This window comes from Carcharodon carcharias, chromosome 9 (assembly GCF_017639515.1).
Source record: "Carcharodon carcharias isolate sCarCar2 chromosome 9, sCarCar2.pri, whole genome shotgun sequence".
In the NCBI taxonomy this organism is placed as follows: Eukaryota; Metazoa; Chordata; class Chondrichthyes; order Lamniformes; family Lamnidae; genus Carcharodon; species Carcharodon carcharias.
In genome coordinates, this window is record NC_054475.1 from 135,844,913 (window position 1) to 135,871,145 (window position 26,233).

Here is a 26,233-nt window from a genome sequence, read left to right on the forward strand (position 1 = left end):
GCACAACTAGATTGCCAATTATTCCTTTCTCATTACACAACACCCATTCGAAGAAGGCCTGTTCTCTCGTTGGTTCCTCAATGCATTGATCCAGAAAAACATCCCATATATACTCCAGGAATTCCTCCTCTACGGTATTGTTACTGATTTGATTTGCCCAATCTATATGCATATTAAAGTCACTCATAATTATAGATGTTCCTTTATTACATGTGTCTCTAATTTCCTGCTTAATGCCATTCCCAACATCACCATTACAGTTTGGGGGTCTGTATCTAACCCCAACTAACGTTTTTTGCCCCTTAGTGTTTCTCAGCTCCAGAGCTAATATCTGTCCTCACTATTGCGTTAATTTCCTCTTTAACCAGCAATGCAACTCCACCACTTTTTCCTTTTTGTCTGTCCTTCCTAAATACTGAATAACCCTGGATGTTCAGTTCCGATCCCTGGTCACCCTGCAGCCATGTCTCCGTAATCCTGACTATATCATACCTGTTTACATCTATTTGCGCAGTTAATTCACCCACTTTATTGCGAATGCTCCTCGCGTTAAGGCACAAAGCCTTAAGGCTTGTCTTTTTAACATTACTTATCCTATTCCCACTATTTTTCACTGAGGCCCTGTTTGATTCTTGCTCTTGATTTCTCTGCCTATCACTTTTCTTATTCCCCTTTCAGTCTTTTATTCTTGTCCTTGATTCCCTTTCCTCTGACTCCTTGCATAGGTTCCCACCCCCCTGCCATTTTAGTTTAAACCCTCCCCAACCTTGAATATCTTTAAGGCAGAAATAGATAGATTCTTGATAAGCAAGGGAGTGAAAGGTTATCAGTGGTAGGAAAGTATATGAGGTTAAAATTAGGTTAGCTTTGATCTTATTGAATGGTGGAGCCTGCTTGAGTGGCCTACCCCTGCTCCTAATTTGTATGTTCATATTCACTGGCATATCTCTCACTGCCAGCTCAAGGGACATCTCCACTCACTCTCTCATACATATCCTCACCTCTCCATTTGACCTTATCTCCCCTGGAGACTGCCATCTCAGCCCTTACCATCTTGAGGTCACTTGCACAGATCAACATGTGTCCCCCCCACGCACCCTGGGATACCTCCATTTACCAGTACAGCCCTCACCCTGCAGCCATTGAAAAGCCACCACTCCCCGTCCGCGCCCCTGACTCCAGCTGGTCTGGTAGGTAGAGACCTGCCCATGAGACACCCTAAACGTGTTGTGGTGCTGCCTGCGAAGCCTGGGCTGATAACCGCGAGTGTTGCCCGAAGCAAGGTAGGCAAACAAACCTCGCAGTCCCGAGTGAATTTCAGCTCGCCATGTGCACATCGCTTATGTAACATTGTGAAACATGTCAGTGTGCAATCACGCTGATGTGTCCGGATGAACCAGTGTTGAGTATAATTCCGGTGAGCAGGGCTTATAATGAGATGCTAAAATACCGACATTAGGTTCCCGATGTGCGGCGGCAGGAAACACAGCCTGCTATTGGTGGGTGGAGCAGACAATCGCAAACTGGTTTCACAACGGTGTAAAACAGATTTTTGGCCTTCTTGCCATATTGCCCACCATGACGCCCGCCGTCAATGGAAGCGGAAAATTCCAGCCTTTATCTTTGTTCCCTAACCACTTAAAGATCCTTCCAAGAGAATTTGAAACTTCAGTGATAATAAATCCTCTACAGAAACCAGTTTGAAAAGCGCAGAGTGAAATTTGTTTTTTGATTGAAAACAAAAGGGCTCATTATTCTTTAATTAATGAATTGCTCTAACTTTGAAAGGTGCAGTTTCTGAGAATGAAATTTCATTAGCGGGCAATTTAATTATGGAAGGAAACAAATACAGATTAAAAAGTTTCTCTCTAATGTTTAGCCCTTTATAGTATTTATGTTCCATTATTAGTTACAAGAAACATGCATACACCTAGAATCTGGAGCAGGGGTAGCTCATGGTAAGTGCTGTGAGTTATTTTTTCCTCTCATACTTCCACTGCAATTACATTTGCAGCACAAATTGCTTGAAGTGTGATCTGATAACAGCGCAATGGTGTCAACAGGGCATCTGGGACCTTGAGTCTATCTCACTAACCAGGGAAATTAAATATAAAGAAAGAAACAACAAACAATGGAGAAGCAAACAGAAACAGAAAATGCTGGAAACGCTCAGTAAGCCTGGCAGCATCTGTAGAGAGATACAGAGTTCAGATTTTAGATCGATGACCCTTCACTTCTGATGCTGCCTGGCCTGCTGAGTATTTCCAGCATTTCCTGTTTTTCTTTCAGATTTCCAGCATCTGCTGCCTTTTGCTTTTGTAATGATGAATGAAATATGATGATTTGAATTAGAGACAGGAAAAGAAAAAAGTGAAGGAAAGAAAGAATGGGTTACAAGATGAAAAAAAAGACAGAAAGGAAAAGTAAGAATAAGATTACAAAATTGAAATTATTACACATGAAAAACCTCAAGGACCAATTTACGACCTGTAGGAGTGAGTTTCCAGTTTACTTTATACCCTATCTTGCCTTGAAGGTTGGGTAGCATGTAAGTACCATAAATCATTCCATTAACAGAATCCTAATGGCATAAACTAGCAGTGCCAACTTTCCATGATGCAATTAATTTATACCTATGGTGCAAATACAGTAACCTTTTGACATTCATAGGGAAGTTAATTGCAAGTTCCCGTTTTTGTGAGGATAATGGCAGAATGGTGCAAATTGTCCAACAATTTGTGGTGAATCTCAATTTAAACTGCTTCTTTCCCTCACCACAAGTTGCTGCTTTTTATTATGCACAAATAACACCATGCACCATGAAGCCACCATTATTTGACCAGCAAATTTTGGTAAGTTATCTTTGAAGAAAATTACAAAATTTACACTTATTCTTAAAACTAGTATTTCTGATTGTGGATAAAAGTTTAAATAGCACTGTATTGTTGATTTCTTCATGTTTTTTGTTATTCATTCTCCATTTAAATAAAACTGGCATTTTTATGTCAAAATTGAGTCAACATGATTTATTACCTGGATCATTTGTCATGAAACATGAGCTATGTTGGTTCACAAATCTCTTCCACTTCAAAGTGAAGGTTTTTAAAAAATTTCTTGGGCAACTTGCTTAAAGTTCAAACAGTTGTCTGCCCCTCACCTAGAGGATGTTGTGAAACAAATTCCTCAAGGAAGCTACTGAAGTGGAGATTATAAATTGATCAAGAGACAATTGGATACATCTTCTGGTAAGGTAGGTAAGATTGATCCATGAAATCAATGAATGGAAAATAGTGCACAACGTGCCTGTTACTTTCCAGTTTGCTTCATTTGCCTGCAGGATCCCTTCTATGCTTCCATATTCAGCCTTATTTCTCCTAATTTTTGACTGGCACTCTTCCTCCCAATTCCAGTTCCACCTGATGAATATCTAAAATTTATTTTCAAGCTTCGTAAAAGCATTAAAAATGTTTTCTATATGTAGCCACCTGCATTTAAGTGCGCACATCCTTTTGCACTTTAAAATAACCAGACTTTGCATAGTTTCCCTCCTCCACCCTCAATTAAACTACATCTGAACAAAACCAAATTTGTGCAGGCAGCTATGAATAATCATTGAAACAAGAATACCCTTCATTATTGCCAGGACTCTGCTGTTTGCTAATTTTGCACCAGTAGCTGTTCTGAAAGCTCCAAGCTTAGATTGGGCTCACAAAATCTGTCCTTATGAGCAGAATTTTCTGCCTGTTGAGTGGGCTGAGTGGGTGTGGGTGCGGACCCAATCATGGGCGGCGATTGGGTCCACGCCGCCATTTTACGCGGGTAGGCCAATTAAGGCCCGCCCAGCGTGAAACGCGGCTCCCGGGGAGTGGGCGGGCAGCAGTGGGACTGCTATGGCCACCGGGTCCAAGGCGACCCGGCAGCCTGTTTAAAGATGCTCCTGCAGCCTTGCAAAGGCTGTCAAACATAGCCAGCAGAAGGTCTCCTCAGAGTGTTGTTGGTGAGCAGGCCAGGCGGGTGTGTAAGGCAGGAGGGGCACCGTGCCCCTCGTTTCTCAAGCGATTGCCTTGCTGCTCTTCCAGAGGCAGCACGGCGGGAGGTAATCGTTCCCAGGGACGGGAGGAGGAGCCTCCCCCCCCACATGACCAAACGTGCCTTGGAGGAGGTGGCGGAGGAAGTGAGCTCCTGTGATGCAGTTTAGCGCACCTTGATCCAGTTCAACGACCTCTTGCGCTCGGGAAGGGTGAGTACCATGTTGGCATTGGCCACTTAACCCAGCATATAGGCTTTTAACCCTGGCCACCACCACAACCGCAGCCCCCCCAACTCCAACCCCCAAGCCTGAGTGTAGTTACTGCATTGAATCATTGATGGCATGTGTCCTTCGCTGGGTGGGCCAGCAGGTATTGCCTATGCCTACGTCACCCTGAAAGGGTGGTGATGAGGTGGGCTCTGCCCCCACAGCAAGTGGTACACTGAGACCCACATTACTGTTTTGGGGGTAACCTAGAGGAGCTGCAGCTGGGCGCAGTGCTGGAACTGCAAAACATGTCAAAGTCAGGGTGCTGACATGCTGGGAGGGGAGCTTCCAGGTGGCGGGGCACTGATCCATCTGCTGCCCTCTGTGTTCCATGTGCTTGTGCCTCCTTGCTTTGCAAGGTTAGACCATGTGGTGCCAAATGTGATTATAGGCTGCATTTGGCCAAGGAGTGGGAGACAGGCCTGGCATCTTTGTGTGTGTGTGGGGCAGCTGCAGGGGCGAGGAGGCACCGGAGCCCTGCCCGCTCTGCTTGGGGTGGGATGGCAGGGAAGAGATTCCAGGAACAAGTTGCACTTATCAATGCTCTTCTCTCTTTTTCAGGAGAAGAATGCTTATAATGCTGCCGAGTGATTGAGAACTGGTGGAGGGCCGACCCAGTTGGGGATCATTTCCAGGTTCAAGCAGGAGGCCCTCGATCTGGAGAGGCACCGTGCGCCCAGGTCCAACGGTGTCAGTGAGGCTGGATTGCCAAGGGCAGCTTTGTTTGCCCAGCACTGAGGTCACAATTAGCCATGGCACTGCTGGATGTTCAGTGATTGAAGTTTGCAACATGGCTTGACCATTGCTTATGGAAGGATGAGTGCATAATGATCCAGGGGACAGGGATGCACATTGATATTGTCTCCACGTTAAGTAATCTAATGTCCTTGTTCTTCCTTTCAGCATCAGCGGAGCAAAACCGGGAGGAGAAGGCACAGGGGCCCCCTCTTACACCTGAGGGCTCTGAAGTCTCTGACCCACCAGCGTTACACCATCTTTGCCAGGCAGGCACCAGCACAGATACTAGCACCTCAGTGGGAATTAGATCATCGGCTAGTGTCCCGGGGCACAGCAGTGAGGGCACTTCACAATCGCTGGAGGAGCTGGCAGAGACAGAGAGTGCCAGTGGCGCCAGCAGTCGGAGGACGGCAGGAGACCAGGCACATGCTCATTTGGTGGCTGATGGTGCGCTTCTGGAGTCATCTGTGAGGCAGCATACGCTGGAAGTCCAGCAGGGTGTGCGGGAGGATCTGGCAGAGATACATGAGGCTATGCTTGGCTTGGTGTCCGTGGTGGAAGAGTCCATGCGAACTATCCCCAATGCAATGAGCCTCGTGGCCAAGCTTCATGCTTCCTCCATAGAGACAGTGGTGACTCTTGTGGAGAGGCTCTTCCAGGAGACCAATCAGGGCTCCCCAGGGATGCACTCGGACCTACAGGCCCTCATATCAGCATTGACTTCAGCTGGTCAGTGTCAGTGTGGGAGACGGTCTAGGCACCAGCTTCCCCAGCTCGGTGCCCATCCTTCCACGGTGAGCAGGGAGGCAACCTCATGTCGGCGCAGCAGCTGTCTCATCTCTGCGCGATCCTCTCAGGGCGCTCCAGATGAGGGCAGCAGCTCCTCCACCCCTCTCTCAGTGACCATTGCATCCGATGAGGCTGTGACGACTTGGGAGATGCCAACTGTGGAACTGGCCCTCCCTCCCAGGCGGGGCCAGGACAGGCTCCATGGGTCAGAGGATGGCCACCAAGGTCAGCGAGGCCAACAGAAAGCACAATGAACAGGCTGTCTCAAATGCCAGTGCCAGGGAGGGGGGAGCACCTAGACACAGCACCCAAAAGCATAAATTTAAGGCACCTTAGGCACACCATGGGTTTCTCACTGGTGCTTTTATGCTGCCCCGCAGTGAGGTCATGATTAGTTTGTTTACTGTTTAACACCTTTGTCATTCTGTTTCCTTAAGTTCGTTTTAAAATTTCAACATGTGACAATGGCTGAGGGTGACTCTTTTCCTCTGCAGGTGGATGGTTACCCATGATGTTATGAGTGGGTTGTGTCACATTGAGCTTTATTGACTTGGCCCTTAGTTAATGTTCCTATCCGGGCAGATTTAGCACTCAGTATTGAGTATGGAGCCTGCAGCACAGGCTTTTGTTGGAGGTCCATCTGTGGTGTGCTAGCTGAAGGCTTGTTGGATTAAAGCCTCCCAGGTGTCCCTGCCTCCCTGGAGTATGCCCAGGTCAGCGTCTACCCCCTCAGCATTCCCCTGTGTGTGCTCATCCTTGGACCCACTGCTGCACTCATCATGTGCAACCGCAGCCACTGCGTCTACAGCTTCTTCGTCCATAGAGTCCCCTCTTTCCAGCGCCAGATTGTGGAGAGTGCATCATGCAACCTATCAGCAACACACGATCTGCGGGGTACTGGAGTGCGCCCCTGAACGATCCAGTCATTGGAATCACATCTTGAGAAGACCGATGGTTCTCTCTACCACAGCCCTTGTGGAGGCGTGGCTCTTATTGTCCGCTGCTCAGCTTCTGTTCTTGGATGGCAGAGGGGTGTCATGAGCCATCTTCTGAGGGGATAGCCCTTGTCACCCAGCAGCCATCCATCCAGCCGGGCTGGAGCACTGAAGAGCCCCGGTAACTGGGAGTGTCTGAGGATGTTGGCGTCGTGGGAGCTGCCTGGGTGCCTTGCACAGACTTGTAGAATCAGCATCCTATGATCACACACTATCTGCACATTCATGGAGTGGAAGCCCTTCCTGTTGATGAAGGCACCGGGCTCACTTACTGGCACCTTGTTGGCCACGTGTGTGCAGTCTATTGCACCCTGGACGAGGGGGAAGCCAGCAATGGCTGTGAAGCCTCTGGCTCGCTCTGTCTGGCTGGCCTGGTCTCAGCAGTAGTGGATGAACATCAGTACATGCCTGAACAGAGCGTCTGCTTGACACAAGTGTGGACAGCTGATTGGGAGACACCGCAAAGATCACCCACCAAGCCATGGAAGGACCCAGACATAGAGGTTGATGGCAGCTGTGACCTTTAGAGTACTAGCATGGGATGTCCACCCACACAGTTAACGGAGATCTCAGGACCTATCATCTGACAGATAGAGTTGACTGTCTCCCTTGAGAGACAGAGCCTCTTTCGGCACCTCAGACATATTGAGGTAGCTGCTTCGCCGCCTGTATGCCCTGGCAGCAGGATAGTGGCATCTTCTGGGGCCCCTTCCGCCTTGGACTTCCTGTTGGCCCTGCGTCCCTTGCGCCTGTGCCTCTCCTCCCAAAGTTAGCTCCCCCAGAGTCTGAATGTGCGCTACTGGCCTCCTCCCCTTTCTGGCCCCCCCTTCTTCCTCAGAGGAGGTGCCTCCCGTGGAGAGCACAACTCCCATTCCCAGGCTTTCTGAAACCTGCAAGCCCCAAAAAGGAACTTCACTGCAGAGTGCTGAACTGAAGGTTGTGAGTCCTGTCCAAGCAGGTGGTATGAGTTTTGATGTATTTTTGCTCACACAGGCAAGTATTAATAACTTGCCAAATTAAATAACTGACTGAGCACATTCGTGGCCCCACTGAGCCCTCTCATCCTGCCCGTGGATGAGGTTTATACAAAGTGTCCTACACGCCTGCCCATTGCGCCCATGCGACGACCTGAAGATCGCACGGGCCCCGGAAAATCACCGTCAATTGGTGCCTCAAGGGCCTTAAGTGGCCCATTAATTAATGATGGGCGTGCATCGGGGATCATCGTGTGCCCACTCACCAAAATATCACGATGTTATGCCGTGATGTTGGGACGCTCGCCCTACATCACTGCACGTCATTTTACGCGTCGGTGTGCGGGGCCTGCTCCTGCACCCCAATGGGAAAATACTGCCTTATGTGACCTCTGAGTCTCCATGGTATAAATCTGTATTGTCCATAAAAACATTCCTTCTGCATTCAACGGGAAGAATTTTTATGTCGGCAAGCGGGCGTTTTCAGCAGGTTCAGGATCATTCGGGGAATGGACCATCGACTGCGAGCGGCCCCAACTACGGCCAGCCAGCGTGACGTTCGTGCTGAAATGCTCAGAGCTGCCAGAGTGGGGATGAGAGGAGGGCGGGCACTGATATAAGTGCAGGCGAGCGCTGAATGAAAGCTCCCTGAAGGCAGAGAGCTGCCTCAGGGAGCTGAAGACTTGAAATCAGTTAAATAAAGTTTGTAAAATAGGGAAAAAAGCATTACAATCAGTCACTTGAACATATATGTGATAAAAATGCTGTCTATAGATTTTTATTTTTATATTATTTAATAATGGAAATTTCATCCCGCCCTTGGATGAGGTTTTAAGAAAAATGCAAAGTTCGCCTGGCCGATTCACCCATCCGCCAACCGTAAGGTTGCATGGGCCACGAAAAGTCAGAGATGATTACAATGTTAGTTGCCTTAATAGGCCTTTTAATTGTCGGTGGGCGCGCTTCCGTCCTTTTGCATACGGCCACCGACTGAAATATCGCACGAGTGCAGGATGAATTCGGGACACTCGCCCGACATCATCTCACATGATTTTGCATCCAATCAGGTCAGGCGTGCACCCGCATGCGACATAAAAATTCGGCCCTATGTTACAGGAGTAGACATCAGCCATATTTAAAGAAAATGTTTTGAGAAAAAACATGTTTCAGATATCAGGCATATCAAGTGCTGTTACACTTGTAAAGTTTAATGGCTATTCAATCAAGTGTCCATTGCACTTACTTCAACACAAACCATTTCTTCCTAGAATGTGATCCTGACCCAAAACATTAACCCTGTAAAACTCCATATGTCCTCATTTCCCTTAAAATTGATAAGCTCAAAAGAACAGCCTTGGCATTGTCTATGCATTACTCCCTTACCTATATATTCTTCTGCTCTCTTTTAATTTTTGTGATCTGCCTCTATGGACCTTGAAGTTCATACTGGACCTCATGCTGTCATAGGCAAGCATTCCAATTGCTCTTTTCTGAGATTCTGGTTCTTTTATTATACAACTCACAAGGGCTCCTGGGTGCAATGCTCTCGCATTGATCTCCTCTGTCATATCTTATCAATGCAGCCTGGGCACATGTCAGAAAACAGTAGGCCCTTGCAGGAACAACACAGATCTTGGAGAAGTTTCAGAAGAGATTTACTAGAATGGTACCAGGGACAAGAGACTTTAGTTATGTGGAGAGGTTGGAGAAGTTGTTGTGTCCGTCTTAAAACAGAGAAAATTAAGAAGGGTTTTGATAGAGGCGTTCACAAGCATGAATAATTTTGATACAGCAAATAAGGAAAAACTGATCAGCATGTGTTCAATCCCTGTACCACAGGGCCCGCTTCCTCGTCTTGCCCCATTGCAATATTATGGCATTAGCCATGATTAGCAACCCTTAGAGATGAAGAATGCTACATAGAGAGAGAGGTGGCATGATGAGGGGTGGGGGGTTGGGGGTTGGGGGGTTGCTGGTTGGTGTGCTGAAGAACAGGGAAGAATATAGGAACATAGGACAAGACGAAGAGCCTGAAAAAGGTTCATACGGACTCGAAATGTTAACTCCGTCTCCCTCTCCGCAGATGCTGCCAGACCAGCCGAATTTCTTCAGCATTTTCTGTTTTTGTTCATGATAAGGACATAGGTAACCAATGCAGGTGTTGGCCATTCCACCCTTCAAACCTGTTCCACCATTCAACTAGATCTTCTACCTCAACAGTATTTTCCCACATTATCTCCATATCTCTTGATGTCTTTGACATCTAGAAATTATCATAGTCTGTACAGAATATACTCAATGACAAACTTCCACAGCACTTTGGAGCAGAGAATTCCAAAGATTCACCACCCTCCGAGTGAAAAATTCCTCCTTAACCCAGTCCTAAATGGCCTAGCCCTTATTCTGATACTGTGCCTCCTGGTTCTAGACCCCACCAGCCTGGAGAAGCGCCCTTTCTGCATCTATGCTGTTGAGCCCTGTGAGAATTTTTTATACTTCATTGAGTACCTCTCATGCTACTAAACTCTAGAGAATATAGGCTCAGTGTCCTGAATCTCTTCTCATAGGACAATCCTGCTATCCCAGGATGGTGAACCGTTGTTACACTCCCTCTTTGGCAAGGATATCCTCCCTTAGATAAGGAAACCAAAACTGTTGACAATACTCTGGGTGTGGTCTCACAAAGGTTCTATGCAATTGCAGCAAAACTTCTTCACTCCTGTACTCAGATTACCTTGTTGTAAAGACCAACATACCATTTGCCTTCCTAACTGCTTGCTGCACCTGCATGTTAGCCTTCAGTGACTTATGAACAACGACATCAACACTTCCCAATGTCTCACCATTTAAGCAATGTTCTGCACTTCTGTTTTTCCTGCCAAAGTGGATAACTTTACATTTTTCTACATTCTATTCCAACTACCAAATTCTTGTCCACTCGCTTAGCCTGCCCAAATCCCCTTGGTAAAAACAAAAAACTGCGGATGCTGGAAATCCAAAACAAAAACAGAATTACCTGGAAAAACTCAGCAGGTCTGGCAGAGAAGAAAAGAGTTGACGTTTCGAGTCCTCATGACCCTTCAACAGAACTGAGTACTATTAGGAGAGGGGTGAAATATAAGCTGGTTTAAGGTGGTGGGGGGTAGGGGGGGTGTGGGTGGGGGGAGTGAAGTGGGGGGGAGGGTTGTGATTGTAGGGACGAGCAAGCAGTGATAGGAGCAGATAATCAAAAGATGTCACAGACAAAATAACAAAGAGGTGTTGAAGGTGGTGATATTATCTAAACAAATGTGCTAATTAAGAATGGATGGCAGGACACATAAGGTACAGCCTAGTGGGGGTGGGGTGGAAAGACTAACAGGGCATAAAAGGTATAGATTTAAAAATAATGGAAATAGGTGGGAAAAGAAAAATCTATATAAATTATTGGAAAAAACAAAAGGAAGGGGAAGAAACGGAAAGGTGGTAGGGAGGGAGTTCAAGATCTAAAGTTGTTGAATTCAATATTCAGTCCGGAAGGCTGTAAAGTGCCTAGCATTTCCCCTAACTTAGTCTACTGCATTCGTTGCTCCCAATGCGGTCTCCTCTACATTGGAGAGACCAAACGTAAACTGGGCGACCGCTTTGCAGAACACCTGTCGTCTGTCCGCAAGAAAAACCCAAACCTCCCTATCGCTTGCCATTTTAACACTCCACCCTGCTATCTTGCCCACATGTCTGTCCTTGGCTTGCTGCATTGTTCCAGTGAAGCCCAACGCAAACTGGAGGAACAGCACCTCATCTTCCGACTAGGCACTTTACAGCCTTCCGGACTGAATATCGGATTCAACAACTTTAGATCTTGAACTCCCTCCCCATCCCCTTTCCATTTCCTCCCCCTTCCTTTTGTGTTTCCAATAATTTATATAGATTTATAAGCCTTCTCAAAATCCATGTACTCCACATTCACTGGTCCCTTTTATCTATCCTGCCAGTTACATCCTCAAAAAGCTCTACAAACATGATTTCTCTTTTATAAATTCATGTTGATTCTGCCTAATTCTACCATTATTTTCTATGTCCAATTATCACATCCTTTATAATAGATTCTAGCATTTTCCCTACTACTGATATCAGGCTAACAGGTCTGTAGTCCCATGTTTTCTCCCCCTTTTCTTAAACAATTAGTTTACATTTGCTACCTTCCAATCTGCAGGAAACATTCCAGAATCTATAGAATTTTGTAAGATGACCACCAACAGTTATTAATTTCTCCAGTACTATTTTTTTTACAAATTCTAATTTCTTTCAGTTCCTCATTCTCACTAGTACCTTGGTGTATTCCTGGGAGATTTTTTGTATCTTCCTCCATGAAGACAGACACAAAAGATTTACTTTGTTTCTCTGTCACTTCCTTTATTCCCCATTATAAATTCTCCTGTCTCTGCCTGTAGTGGGCCCAGATTTGTTTTTGCCAATCATTCCTATAGTCTTTGTAGTCTTTATGCTTCTCTCTAGTTTAATTTCATATTCTATTTTCTGTTTCCTTATCAGTTTCTTGGTCCTCCTTTGCTGAATTCTAAAATGCTCCATATCCTCAGGCTTACTACAATTTTTTGGCAACTTTAGAAGCCTCTTCCTTTAATCTAATACAATCTTTAACTTCTCTTATTAGCCATGGTTGGATCAGCTTTCTGCAGGCTCTTGTGCATCAAAGGATTGTAAATGTGTTGTAAAGACCATAAGACCATAAGACGTAGGAGCAGAAATTAGGCCATTTGGCCCATCGAGTCTGCTCTGCCATTCAATCATGGCTGATAAGTTTCTCAACCCCATTCTCCCGCCTCCTCCCCGTAACCTTTGATCCCCTTACCAATCAAGAACCTACCTATCTCAGTCTTAAATACACTCAATGACCTGGCCTCCACAGCCTTCTGTGGCAATGAATTCCATAGATTCACCACTCTCTGGCTAAAGAAGTTTCTCCTCATCTCTGTTCTAAAAGGTCTTCCCTTTACTCTGAGGCTGTGCCCTCAGGTCCTAGTCTCTCCTACTAATGGAAACATCTTCCCTACGTCCACTCTATCCAGGCCTTTCAGTATTCTGTAAGTTTCAATCAGATCCCCCCTCATCCTTCTAAACTCCATTGAGTATAGACCCAGAGTCCTCAAAAGTTCTTCATATGTTAAGCCTTTCATTCCTGAGATCATTCTCGTGAACCTCCTCTGGACTCTCTCCAGGGCCAGAACATCCTTACTGAGATACGGGGCCCAAAATTGCTCACAATATTCTAAACGTGGTCTGACCAGAGTCTTATAAAGCCTCAGCAGCACATCCCTGCTTTTATATTCTAGTCCTCTTGAAATTAATGCCAATGTAAACCATGTATGCATTCTTTAAATGCTAGCTTTTGCCAATCTACATTCATGCCTTTGAATGTATTTTCCCAATCCACCACAGCCAAATTGCTCCTCATATCTTTGCAGTCTCCTTTGTTTAGATTTAAGGCCCTAGTTTCAGATTGAACAACGTCACTTTCAAGCTATATTGTGGTCACTGTTCCCCAGAGGCCCCTTTACAATGAGCTTATTAATTAGCTCTTACTCATTGCACAATACTAGATTTAAAAGGACCCTTTTTCTAGTTGGTTCCTCAACATACTAGGGAACTATCTCATACGCAATCTAGGAATTCATCTCCCAAGTTATTAATGCTAATTAGGTTTACCTAGTTTATATGTAAATTGAAGTCCCCCATGATTATTATATTACGCTTGTTACATGAACTTCTGTTTTCCTGATTTATACGGTGCCCTACATTACTTCTGATATTTGGTGGCCTATGAACAGCTCCTCCAAAGGTTTGTTGCCCCTTGCTGTTTCTTAGCTCCACCCAAACTGATTCTATATCTTAATCTTCCGACCTAAGATCCTCTCTCACTAATGTACTGATCTCATCCTTTAGTAAAGCCCCCTTTTCTTTTTTGTTCAAACTTCCTAAGTGTTGAATACCCTTGAACATTCAGTTGCCAGCTTTGGTCACCCAATAGCCATGTCTCTGTAATGGCAATTCGATCATACCTGTTTGTTTCCATTTCTGCTGCCAATTCATCTACCTTATTGCAAATGCTGTGTGCATTCACATAGGCCAGAATTTTCCGGCTGACGTGCGGGTGGCGGAGCCTGCACATTAATGCTTAAAATGTCGCGTGCTGATGTCGTTTGAGCATCCCGACGTCAGCACGCGGCATCGCGATATTTTAGTTGGTGAGTGCGCTCAGCAGTGGGGCATTCGCCCGCCATTAATTGAAGGCCTCGTTAAGGCCCTTAACTTGCCAATTGTCGAGGATTATGAGGGGCCCGTGCGAACTATGGGTCGGCGCACGGGCCCAATGGGCAGGCAGGTAGGAGCTTTTTTAAGAAAACTCGTGCAATGTCGGGATATGTGGGCTCAGAGGGGTTGTTCATGTTTTATACAAAGTTTTAATTGCTGAAAGTGTTTAATAGTTGTCTGTGTGATTGTTAGCAGTTCTCATTAATTTCCAAGAGCTTTTTGTGTACTTTGAAACCAGTCTGCAGACAGTAATCTTTCTCGGGCCTGCAGCTTTCCGGAAGCCTCCATTTAGCCCTGGGTATTAGTTCTGACCTCTCCACTGGAGGCAGCTTCCCTGAGGAGGAAGGGAGAGATGGAATAAGGAGGAGGCTAGGACTGGAGAATCAGCCTCCAGGGGAGCCACCTTTGGGAGGCCAGGCACAGGCACAAGGGGCACAGGGCCAAGAGGTTGTCTAAGGTGGAAGGGGCCGCAGAAGACACCACTGTCCTGCTGCCAGGGTATACAGGGGGCAAAGCAGCTACCTCAATATGACTGAGGTGCAGTGCTGAAGGAGGCTCCGACTCTCAAGGGAGACAGTCAACTATATCTGTCAGATGATTGGCCCTGAGATCTCCCCTAACTGTGTGGGTGGACACCCCATACCAGCGGCTCTGAAGTTCACCATTGCCCTCCACTTCTATGCCTCTGGCTCCTTCCAGGGCTCGGTGGGTGATCTTTGCAGTGTCTCCCAATCAGCTGTCCACATTTGTGTCAAGCAGGTTACAGACGCTCTGTTCATCCACTTCCGCTGTGACCAGGCAAGCCAGACAGAGCGAACCAGAGGCTTCGCTGCCATTGCTAGCTTCCCCCACGTCCAGGGTGCAATTGACTGTACACATGTGGCCAATAAGGCGCCAGCAGGTGAGCCCGGTGCCTTTGTCAACAGGAAGGGTTTCCACTCCACGAACGTGCAGATTCTACAAGTTTGTGCAAAGTACCTAGGCAGCTCCCACGACACCTACATCCTTAGACACTCCCAGGTGCCGGGGCTCTTCAGTGCTCTGGCCCGGCTGGACGGTTGGCTACTGGGTGACAAGAGCTATCCCCTGCAAAGGTGGCTCATGATGCCACTATGCCTTCCAAGAACAGAAGCTGAGCACCAGTACAATAGGAGCCAGGGCACCACAAGGGCTGTGGTGGAGAGAGCCATTGGTCTTTTCAAGATGAGCTTCTGTTGCCTGGGCCGCTCAGGGGAACTCCAGTCCAGTAGCCCCCAGATTGCATCTCTCTGATAGTGGTGGTACGCTGTGCCCTGCACAATCTTACGCTGGAAAGGGGGATACAGTTGACAATGAAGACCTTGACACCCTAGATGCGGCTGCACATGAGGAATCCAGCAGTGCCTCAGAGGATTAGGAAGCACAGGGCAATGATGAAGGGCAGCACACTGACCCGCTACTATACCAAAGAGGCAGGGACACCTGGGACAATTTAATCCAAAGAACCCCTAGCTATCTCCACACACATGGAGCAGCAGGAGTAGCATTGCCTGGCACTTCCACATGTGGCACTTAGGTGCCACATCTTCCACCTTTTCAGCTGCAACTAAGGGTTTCGTCCAGAAACATCAATGTCCACTCAAACACTCATGATAAATATATGAAAAAGAAAAATGCACCACAAATGAAACACCTTCAGCCATGGTCACAAAGGTGGACTTTACTATGTCCAAAAGAAAAGCAAACAATTCTCTGTTGCAATAAGAACAATTTGGGTCCCTATTCTAAGGCCAACACAAAATCACCAGTGACATACCCATGGAGTGCCTAACATGTCTTATGCTTACGTTTGCGGGTGCTACGTCTAAGTGCTGCCTCATCGATCGGAGTGGCTTGTGAGACAGCCTGGTGCTCTGCTGTCCTATTGGTCTCGATGACCTTGCTGGGCATCCTCTGGCCCGTGGAGCCTGTGATGGCCCCGCCTGGGAGGGAGTGGCCAGTTCCTGAACTGGCACCTCCCCAGTTGTCGCAGCCTCAACGGAAGAAACATTGACTGGCAGAGGGGCGGAGGAGCTGCTGTCCTCATCCGGAGCGCCCTGAGAGGAGCTCGCAGCGATGACAGGCAGCTGCTGTGCCGACGTGAGGTCCCTTTTGACCTCCCTGCTCACTGCAGATGCATGGACACCGAGTGCCGACGCTTGGTGCCCACAACATCTCCCACTTTAGGAATGACCATCCATGGCCAGTACCGCTGTGAGGGCTTGCAGGTCAGAGCACATCCCAATCATAAGATGTTCCATCCAATTGAACCCCCTCTCTATGAGAGTCACCAATCTCTCATTGGAGGAAGCCTGAAGCTCTGCCCTGAGGGTCAAACCTTCACATGCACTCTGCCTAGACTCCTCCGTCACAGAGACCAACTGAAGCATTCCCTCATGCAACCCTGCCAGATGCAGACGCACTTCCTGCCACCTGTCCTACAGCTGCTGCATTGGGGACAACTCCAGAAGCACATCATCACCTCCGGCTGCAGGAGCCATCGACACTCTCTGCCCCTACCATCTCCTCCAGCAAATGTGATGTGCCCTCTCTACTGTGACCCGGGACACTAGCCGACGGTAAAGTCCCCACTGAGGTTATGTGTCTGCGCTGGTGCCGGTCTGGCTGAAATGATGTGCTGCAAGTTGCACATGTTGGCCCTCAGGTGTGGAGGGGGGGCCTGCGGGGTCAAGATGCGGGTCGCTCTGGTGGTGATGCTGAAATTAACAACAAGGCCAGTGCATCAGTTAGCGTACAATCTGTTCAACATTTCATCCCTATCTTCCCCAGCCTCATAAGTCACTCACCTTTCAAGATCCTAAGGAGACGAACATTGGTGAGCTGGAAAAGAGTCAAAACGAGCCCCAACCATTTAACGCACATGCAGACAGGCTGGTCAGATGGCCTCAGGAATGCCACATGGCATGTTATGTACCATAGGAGTGGGGAGAATGCAGAGGTACCTGACCTGGATGCATTGTGCCCTGGATAGTTGCAGGGCTGAGGAAACATCGCAAACAGTAGAGATATTTGCTGTTGATCACAGGAGAATGAGAGGTCACATTATTGGTCTTCATTCCATTAGGAGGGGCATAGACTGGATGGTCAGAAGGCAACATTTCCCCTTGGCGCAGGGATGAGTAACGTGGTGACATTTATCTAAGTTGAGTGCCACGAGGTTCACAGCTGAGATGCTGAGGACCTTGTGGACAGAGTAATGTGGGGTACGCTGGCTGAAAGAGTGCTGGAGGTTCCAAACCCCTAAGATGCAATAAGTCTTTGGCTGTGCAGCAGCGATCCAATGGCATGTTAGATCATGGTGATAGTGGTCACAAATGGGATAAGGTGACTTTGGAAGGTGGTGGAGATGCGAATCCTCAAGGGGATGACGGTCCCTTCTGTATGACCCACACGTCAGAGGGTCTTAGTCTGTGAATGAGCAGTGTTGCAGCATTAACGATTGCAGCAACCATCAGTGGTTTGGATGGTGGGCAGACAGAGTGGATGGGACCGTGGTTCTCAAATACCTGCCCGCCAGACACCAGCCTCCGGCCCCCGGCCGCCCTGGCCCCCTGCCTCCTGCCCAGCTCCATGGCCTGTTCTTTGAAGGTTGTGAGGCGCTGGAGGAGGGCGTGTCCACCTCCAGTCCTCTGGCACTCCTGTGCATTCTGCTGACTTTTTGCCTGCAAAACAGAGAAGAGGATTTATTGGGGCTGGTCACTCATGTACTCTGCACGCGCATGCCGCACCCCAACCACAGTGACCCATCTGAGGCCTCCAGCGGCTCTTGTCCACACTACTGGTGATCAGTCCCCAGAAGATAGTACAGCTGGTCCCAACCCCCTCCCCCAACAGCCACCTTGGACACATTCGGCGTCCATCGCTTTGAATAGCACACGGGTCTTAGCACCCATGGTAAGGAGGCACAACTAGGTGCAGTGCCAATGCCAGCAGATGGCACTTGGCCAAAACACCTTGAGGCACCCCTTGCACCATCTCATCACCATCAATAAGACATGTGTTGGAGTTCTGAGTATGTGTCTAGCGGCCTCCCCTGCAGGTTGTCCCCAGACTTCTCAAATGCCACAAACACCAACATATGCTGTGGAGAGAACCCTTCTTCTCCTCAACCACTAAGGCTGATGTAAGCATGGTCTGTACCCATTTGCCCACCCAATGTACACCAGATGCCCTATGCAGTAACGACAGCAAGGAGTGGTGGGGGGCTCAAAGGCTAAAGCTTCCTTCTGGGTCAAATGGCCAAGACAGGCATGGTACTCACCCATCCAGAGTGTAGTAAATCATTGAATCTTTTTCTGCACTGGGTGCCAGTACGCCGCACATCATCATGGGCACTGACAGCGTCACCCATTTCCTCCCATGCTGAGCTGGTGACATGGGGGGCCCTCCTCCTCCCACCCTCCGGATACAGCAGATGCCGACGGATAAACACCTCTTGGAGGAGGACAGCAAGGCATGTATCAGAAAATCGGGGGTCTCAGTGGCCCCCCGCTGGCCTTTCCTGCAGCCTGCCCCACTCTTCCTGCTCATGCTGCTGTGTAATCGGTCCTCCCTCCCTCTCTCCACAAGTGGCCATAGTGCACTGCCTCAAGCAGGCTGCCTGGCCACTCGTTATGCAGGATGCGGGCTCCCCATTGGAACTGGCAGTCTGAGGCCGCCCGCCCCCTCAACTATTTTCCCGTTCTCCACCGGAGTCACTTACTTGCTGAGTGGCCCTTAATTGGCCCTCCTCTGGAAAATGGCGGCACGGCCTGTTTCGCCAGCGGCAATCGGAAAATTCTGCCCAGGGAGTTCTTTTAATTCTGTCTTTTTAAATTATTTTTGCAACCTCTAGCCTTATCTGCTGGCACGTTCTTAAGTTTGTATGCTCTGTCCCTTCCTGCCATACTCAGATCATCAATTCCCTTATTGCTACCTTGCTCTCTTTCCTTGTCCTCTGTCTTTAATTTATCTTCCCTCACTTGATCCCTTGACTCCACTATTTAGTTTAAAACCCTCTCTACTGCGCAAGTTATACAACTTGCCAGAACACTGGTCCCAGCATAGCTCAGGTAAAGACTGTCCCAACGTTACAGCTCCTACTTTCCCCTGTAATGGTGCCAGTGCCCCATTAATCAAAACCCATTTCTCCCATACCAATCTTTGAGCCACACATTTAACTCTCTAATCTTATTTACCCTACTCCAATTTTCTTGTGGCTTAGGTAGTAAATATAGTTCATAGAATGCTTTCAAGATAGTTTCTTAGAGCAGCACATTTTGGAACCAATCAGAGAGTAGTTTAAATTAGACTTGGTATTGTGTAATATGAGAGGATTAATTAATGACCTAAGGGTAAAGGCACCCCTAGGCAGCACTGACCACAATATGATTGAATTTTATATCCAGTTTGAAAGGGAGAAGAGTGGATCTAAGTCTAATATTTTAAACTTAAATAAGGGCAGCTATGTGGGGATGAAAGCTGAGCTAGCTGAAGTTAACTGGGATAGTAGCCTAGGGGATAGATCAATAGAGAAACAGAAGCAGACATTTAAGGGGATTTCTTTCAGAATACTCAGAGCAAGTATATTTCTGAAGAAAAATTCTAAAGGGAAGATCCAACATCTGTGATTAACTAAAGAAGTTCGGGAAAGCATCAAACTTAAGGAACAAGCATATAACTGCGCAAAGATGAGTGGCAGGTCAGATGATTGGTCAGAATATAAAGAATGGCAGAGAAGGACTAAAAGGTTAATCAGGAGAAAAAAAATAGAGTATGAGAGGAAGCTAGCTAGAAATGTAAAAATGGATAGCAAGAGTTTCTACAGGTATTTAAACAGGAAAAGGGTAAATTAAGTGAGTCTTGGTTCTCGAGAGGGTGAGAATGGGGAGTTAATATTAGATAATAAGGAAATGGTAGATGAAATGAACACATTTTTTGCTTCTGTTTTCACTATAGAGGATATAAAAAACATTCCAATAATAGCTGTAAATCAGAAGGTGGAGGAGAGAGAGGAACTTGGTGCAATTACAATCACTTGGGAAATGGTACTGTGCAAACTGATGGAGCTGTGGGCTGACAAGTCTTCGAGTCCTGATGGACTTCATCCTAAGTTCTTAAAAGAGGTGGCTAATGAGGTAGTAGATGCGTTGGTGTTAATTTTCCAAAATTCCCTAGACTCTGGAAAGGTTCCATCAGACTGGAAAACAACTAATATAACCACTCTATCCAAGAAAGGAGGGAGGCAGAAAACAGGAAACAATAGACCAGTTAGCTTCACGTCAGTCATAGAGAAGGTATTAGAGTCAATTTTAAAGAGATTATAGCTGGGCATTAAGGAAAACATAAGGCAATCAGGAAGAGTCAGCATGGTTTTGTGAAAGGAAATCATATTTAACCAATTTATTAGAGTTCTTTGAGGAGTAACGTGCTATGAATAAAGGGGAGCCTGCAGACGTACTGTACTTGGATTTCCAGAAGGCATTTGATAAGGTGCCACATCAAAGGTTATTGCGGAAAATAAAAGCCCATGGTGTAGGGGGTAACAAAATAGCCTGGACAGGGCATTGGCTGGCTGACAGAAAACAGAGAGCATGCATAAATGAGTCTTTGGCTGATTGGCAGGATGTGACTAGTGGGAGTCCCACAAGGGTCTGTGCTGGGGCCTAAACTTTTTACAGTTTACATCAATGACTTAGATGTGGGGAGCAAATGCATGGTAGCTAAATTTGCAGATGGCACAAAGATAGGTAGGAAACAATGTTATGAAGACGTATTAAGGAGTTTGCATATAGATATAGGTAAGTTGAGTGAGTGGGCAAAAATCTGGTAGATGGAGTATAATGTGGGAAAATGTGAAGCTGTTCACTTTGGCAGGAAGAATAAAAAAGCAGAATATTACTTAACTGAAAAACAATTGCTGAATTCAGAGGTGCAGAGGAATCTTTGTGTTATTGTGTATGAGTGACAAAAAATTAGTATACAGGTACAGCATGTAATCAGGAAGACTAACGGAATAGTATCCTTTATTATGAGAGGAATTTAACATAAAAGTAAGGATGTTATGCTTAAGTTATACAGGGCATTGGTGAGACCACACCTTGAAAACTGTATATAGTTTTGGTCTCCTTATTTGAGGAAGGATGTAAATGCATTGGAGATGGTTCAGAGGAGGTATAATAGATTGATAGCTGGGCTGAGCAGGTTGCCTTATGAGGAAAGGTTGGAAAGGCTGGGCTTGTTACCACTGGAGTTTAGAAGAATGAGGGGTAACTTGATTGAAATATATAAGAGCCTGAATAGGTCTTGACAAGGTGGACATGGAAAGGATGTTTCCTCGCGTGGAGTCCAGAACCAGAGGGCACTATTTTAAAACTAGGGGTCGCCTTATAGGACAGAGATGAGGAGAAGTTTTTTCTCTCATAGTATTGTGCAACTTTGGAACTCTCTGCCTCAGAAGGCAGTGGAAGTGGGGTTACTGATTACTTTTAAGGCAGAGGTAGATAGATTCTTGTTAGGCAAGGGAATCAAAGTTAACGGAGATGGATGGGACTGCAGAACTCGAAACACAAACGGATCAGCCATGATCTTATAGAATATTGGAGTAGGCTCAAGGGCTGATTGGCCTACTTGTGTTCCTATTTTATATGTTCTTATGTTTGTATGTAATAGTCCAGAGATTATTACCTTTTGAGGCTTTGTTTTCTAATTCAGCCCCTAACTGCTCATATTCTCTAAGCAGGACCATTTTCCTCCTTCTACCTATATCATTGATACCTACACAACTACAAAACTGGATCCTCCCCCTCCCAGTGCAAGTTCCTCTCCAGCCCCAAGCAGATGTCCTGAACCTTGGCACTAGGCAGGCAACACAGCCTTGTGGACTTGCTTTCAGCTGCTGAGAAGTGTGTCAATCCCCGTGACTATATTGTCCCCTACTACCACTACATTCCTATTAACTTGCCCTGCTTGAATGGCTTCCTGTGTCACGTTGCCGTGAACAGTTTGCTCATCCACCCTGCAGTCTCCCACTTTTGTCCATACGGACTGCCATACCTCAAACCTGTTGGACAATTGCAAGGGCCAAGGCTCCGCCACTTCTACCTTCTCAATCCCCAAACATGCTTCATTCACAGTCACATCCTCCTGTCCTGGACCATGGACCAAATCAGACAACCACATCCTAAGTGGTGCGACTGCCTCCTGGACAAAGTGTCCAAGTAACTTGCCCCCTTCCTGATGTGTCACAGTGTCTGAAGCTTGGCCTCCAGCTCAATGACTCTGAATCAAAGCTCCTCCAGCTACAGGCACTCACTGCCGATGTGTTTGCCTTGGATCACACTGGTAACCATGAGCTCCTAAATTCTTCAGCTGCCCTGCCATCTTTATAGTATTTAATTCATTAATTATTTTACTGATTACATTTTAATTAATGTCTCTACTCCTGCTGTGCTTATATTTTTATTATTTCAATAAATGTGCTACTTATCCTGATTGAAATTTCTTAGTTAACGTAATTAGGAAATATTCATCAACCAATTTAATAAGCTTTACTACTATTAGCAAGCATTCCTACTGCTAATAAAACCTTACAGTTATTAAAATTACCCGAATTTTGAAAAGTAAATGATAAAAATAGTCATCAACCAATCAACTACTGGTTTTCCTGCGATGTCACATTTTGAATTTTCTCAGAATGTGGCTGGTCTGCTCTGGAGGCACACATTGGATAACTCAAGTGCTACAGACTGTCTCTAGGTCCTCCTCTCTCCTGCTCTTTTAGGTGCTGCAGTCTGTCTCCATGTCCTCCTCTCTCCCACTCTTTTAGATGCTGCAGTCTGTCTCCGGGTCCTCCTCTCTCCTGTTCTCTTAGGCGCTGCTGCCTGTCTCTGGGTCCGCGTCTCCCACTCTTTTTTAAGCAGTGGCACAACTTGGTCAACAGGCAGGAATGAATTGTCAAATAACTTCTTTCTGTAGCTGTTTTGTTCTATGATTCTATGACGTCATATGCACTAGCTCCACCAGGAACTGCAGTGAAGGATCTGACAATCTAAGAACCTTCAGAGCAGCTATTTCTGACATCTCTCAATTCAGAGATGTCAAGAGGTAGCTAATTTGAAGGCTTTTAGATTATAGTATTCAGCAGCCAAACTGCACTTCCCTATGATGAGGCAAACTGTTTAAAATAGTGTCAGGGACCCATTATATTCAGATCCCTCATCAGGCCTCCTACCAATGAACGGTACAAGCAGTCTTCCTATTCAATATTAATTAAACATGGGAACCAATTTGGTGCTTAACAGTGTTTATGTGTTAAGGTGCAAATTGTGTGTATCCCACCATTTCAGTGCATGAAAACAGTCTTGGACCAATTTCTTGCCTTTAGAATCGCTGCCACTACAAGTGTCCATTGTACTTCAATCACCACGTAACCAACAATTATACTCTGGTGGGTATATCGCCCAATTGAGGAAAATTTTAGGTTTAGTTCATTCAGAATTAAGCTGAACCTCTACTGAATGACCTACCCCTAATCAAGATCAATGGAATCATTTCTCAGCCTAATTTTGCAGCAAACCTTCACAGATAGGAGATCTGAATTAATGTCGAAGGGCTTTATTGAAGAAGCAAATAGCACATCTAAGCAACCAGCATTACTAAATGCAGCACTCAGCTAGGGTTCTGGACTGCTGCACATTGTCAAGGACATCAATGAGACAGGCAAATTATTTCCTACCCTTGAGTTTAGTTTTTATTTGCAGAAAAGGTTAAAGCAATGGGCAAGTACTATGTATGGTGAGTACCAGAATTTAGATCATTCCTACATTAGTTTTTTTAAAATATATACATTTGGATAGATCTTCTGTCTGCTGCTTATTATTACTGTTCATAGAATCAGGTTGTGTACTGAGTAAGGGTTTTTTTTTTAGTTTTTGCTCAGTGTTTGCTAGACTTTAGGGAATACTTAAAGACGAGAAGAGAAGGCACTATTCAATAGATACAAAAATAATCTGATTCTACTGACACCAATAATAAAGAGTTAAAAAGCATGGAATCACTAGAGGGCACCTTGCAACAAGAAGTCCATTTGATTATGCTCAAAAGGTTGAGGGGGATTTTGTTTAAAAGGACATTAGAAGATTCACCCTGGTGAAGTCAGAAGAAGAGATCCTGTTAGAGGAGCTTGGGACATTAAACTCAAGATTACGTGTCTACAGAGTGTGATGTAATATATATATATATGCAGCTAGGGATTTGCAGTTTTATCAAGAAGTTAGTAGGGAATACCTTTTCTATAGTGTATTAGTTGCCTACTAAATAGTTGTAATAATTATGGTTTTATTTAGTCTGTAATGTACTTTTAAGAATAATACTTGTTAAGGAAGATCACATGATTTGTAGTAATCAATAGGAAAGTAGCATGGGTTACCTCAGCAGTCAGTGTAGAGATAGAGTTGGAGTTAAAAGCACACGTGTAGTTGCTGCTGAGTATATTGAAAATAAACTTAATGTTTCAATCCAAGTGTCTGCAGATCAACTCTACCACTAATAGCACAACTCAATCACCCTACAACAAACTGGTGATGAGGATAAATAGCATTGAACAGAAGAAATCAAGTTAAAAATAAATTGGCACTGTGCCTCACCCAGTGATTGTAATTAGCAAGCTCTGTTAGAATTGAAGAAGTTATCCTCTCTTAAAATGGCACAATTTGGGAGAATTGATCCTTTTGAACCTGCCACAGATGATTGGTCTCAATGTATAGAACACCTCACATTCTTTGTTCAAATGAATGGGAGTACAGGGGAAGAGAAGAGGTGAGTGATCCTCTTGAGTACTTGTGGGAGCAAAACCAACAGTCTGATTTGAAGTTTGATGGCACCCAGTGCCCCAGATTCAAAGAATTTTGATGAATTGGTGGACCTCGTGAAGGGTCACTTTCAACCAAAGTCACAAGGCGGGGGGTTCAGGTTTAATTCACGAAACAAAACCCTGGGTGAGACAATTGAGTGCTGTGTGGCAAATTTGAAGCAGTTAACAGAACAATGTGAATTTTGTGCGATTCTAACCACCTTCAACACCTCTGTTCTTTTGTCTGTGACATGTTTTGATTATGTGCTCCTATTACTGCTTGCTTGTCCCTACAACCAACAACCCCCACCCCGCCCCCTTCTCTCCCCACGCACCCCACCCGCCCCCCCCCCCCCCCCCCCCCCCCCCCCCCCCCCCCCCCCCCCCCCACAACGTTAAACCAGCTTATATTTCACCCCTCTCCTTATATTCACTCAGTTCTGTGGAAGGGTCATGAGGACTCGAAACGTCAACTCTTTTCTTCTCCGCCGATGCTGCCAGACCTGCTGAGTTTTTCCAGGTAATTCTGTTTTTGTTTTTGACATGCTTTAGTGCGTGGTGTGAAAGAGGACATTATTCAAAAAAGATTATTGCTCGAAGTGTATCTGGATTTCAAGATTTAAAGAAGGCGTTAGAGATAGCACTGGCCCTGGAAAGCACAGCGAGAGATTCACAAGCAATGCAGGGTACGGAAAATGACACCAACCTCCACATTGAGTGGGAAACCCCAGCCAAAAAGAGTGCAAAAACACAAGACTCTACCTAAAAGCGGAAAACAGCTACCACCAGCCAAAAAATAAAGAAAAATAACAGCAGCGAAATTGAAGAATAGTTTTAATAGAGGTGGAAATGATCAGTTTTTTAGCGATTGGCAGCTTAAAAAAATCAAATGCTACTATTGTCATAGAAATGGACATATGATGAGACAATGCAAGGAAAGATTCAAGCAGGCTTGTAAACAAAAGAAGAAGCCCAATGAAATTTACAATGTAGAAGAGCCTAAAACAACAAATTCAGACATTTACTCACTGTTTAACCTGAAAGCTGGAAAAACAGAACCAATATTCATCACAGTGAAGTAAATGGCAAACCTTTTAGAATGTAAGTGGCCACAGGAGCTTCCATAACAGTAATTGGGAAATGTACTTTTGGATAATTGAATAATGTTGAACACCAATTAAGTCTAGAAGAAACAGCTGCCAAGCTAAAAACACATATGGGTGAAGACATTCAAGTAAAAGACATAAGCAGAGTAATT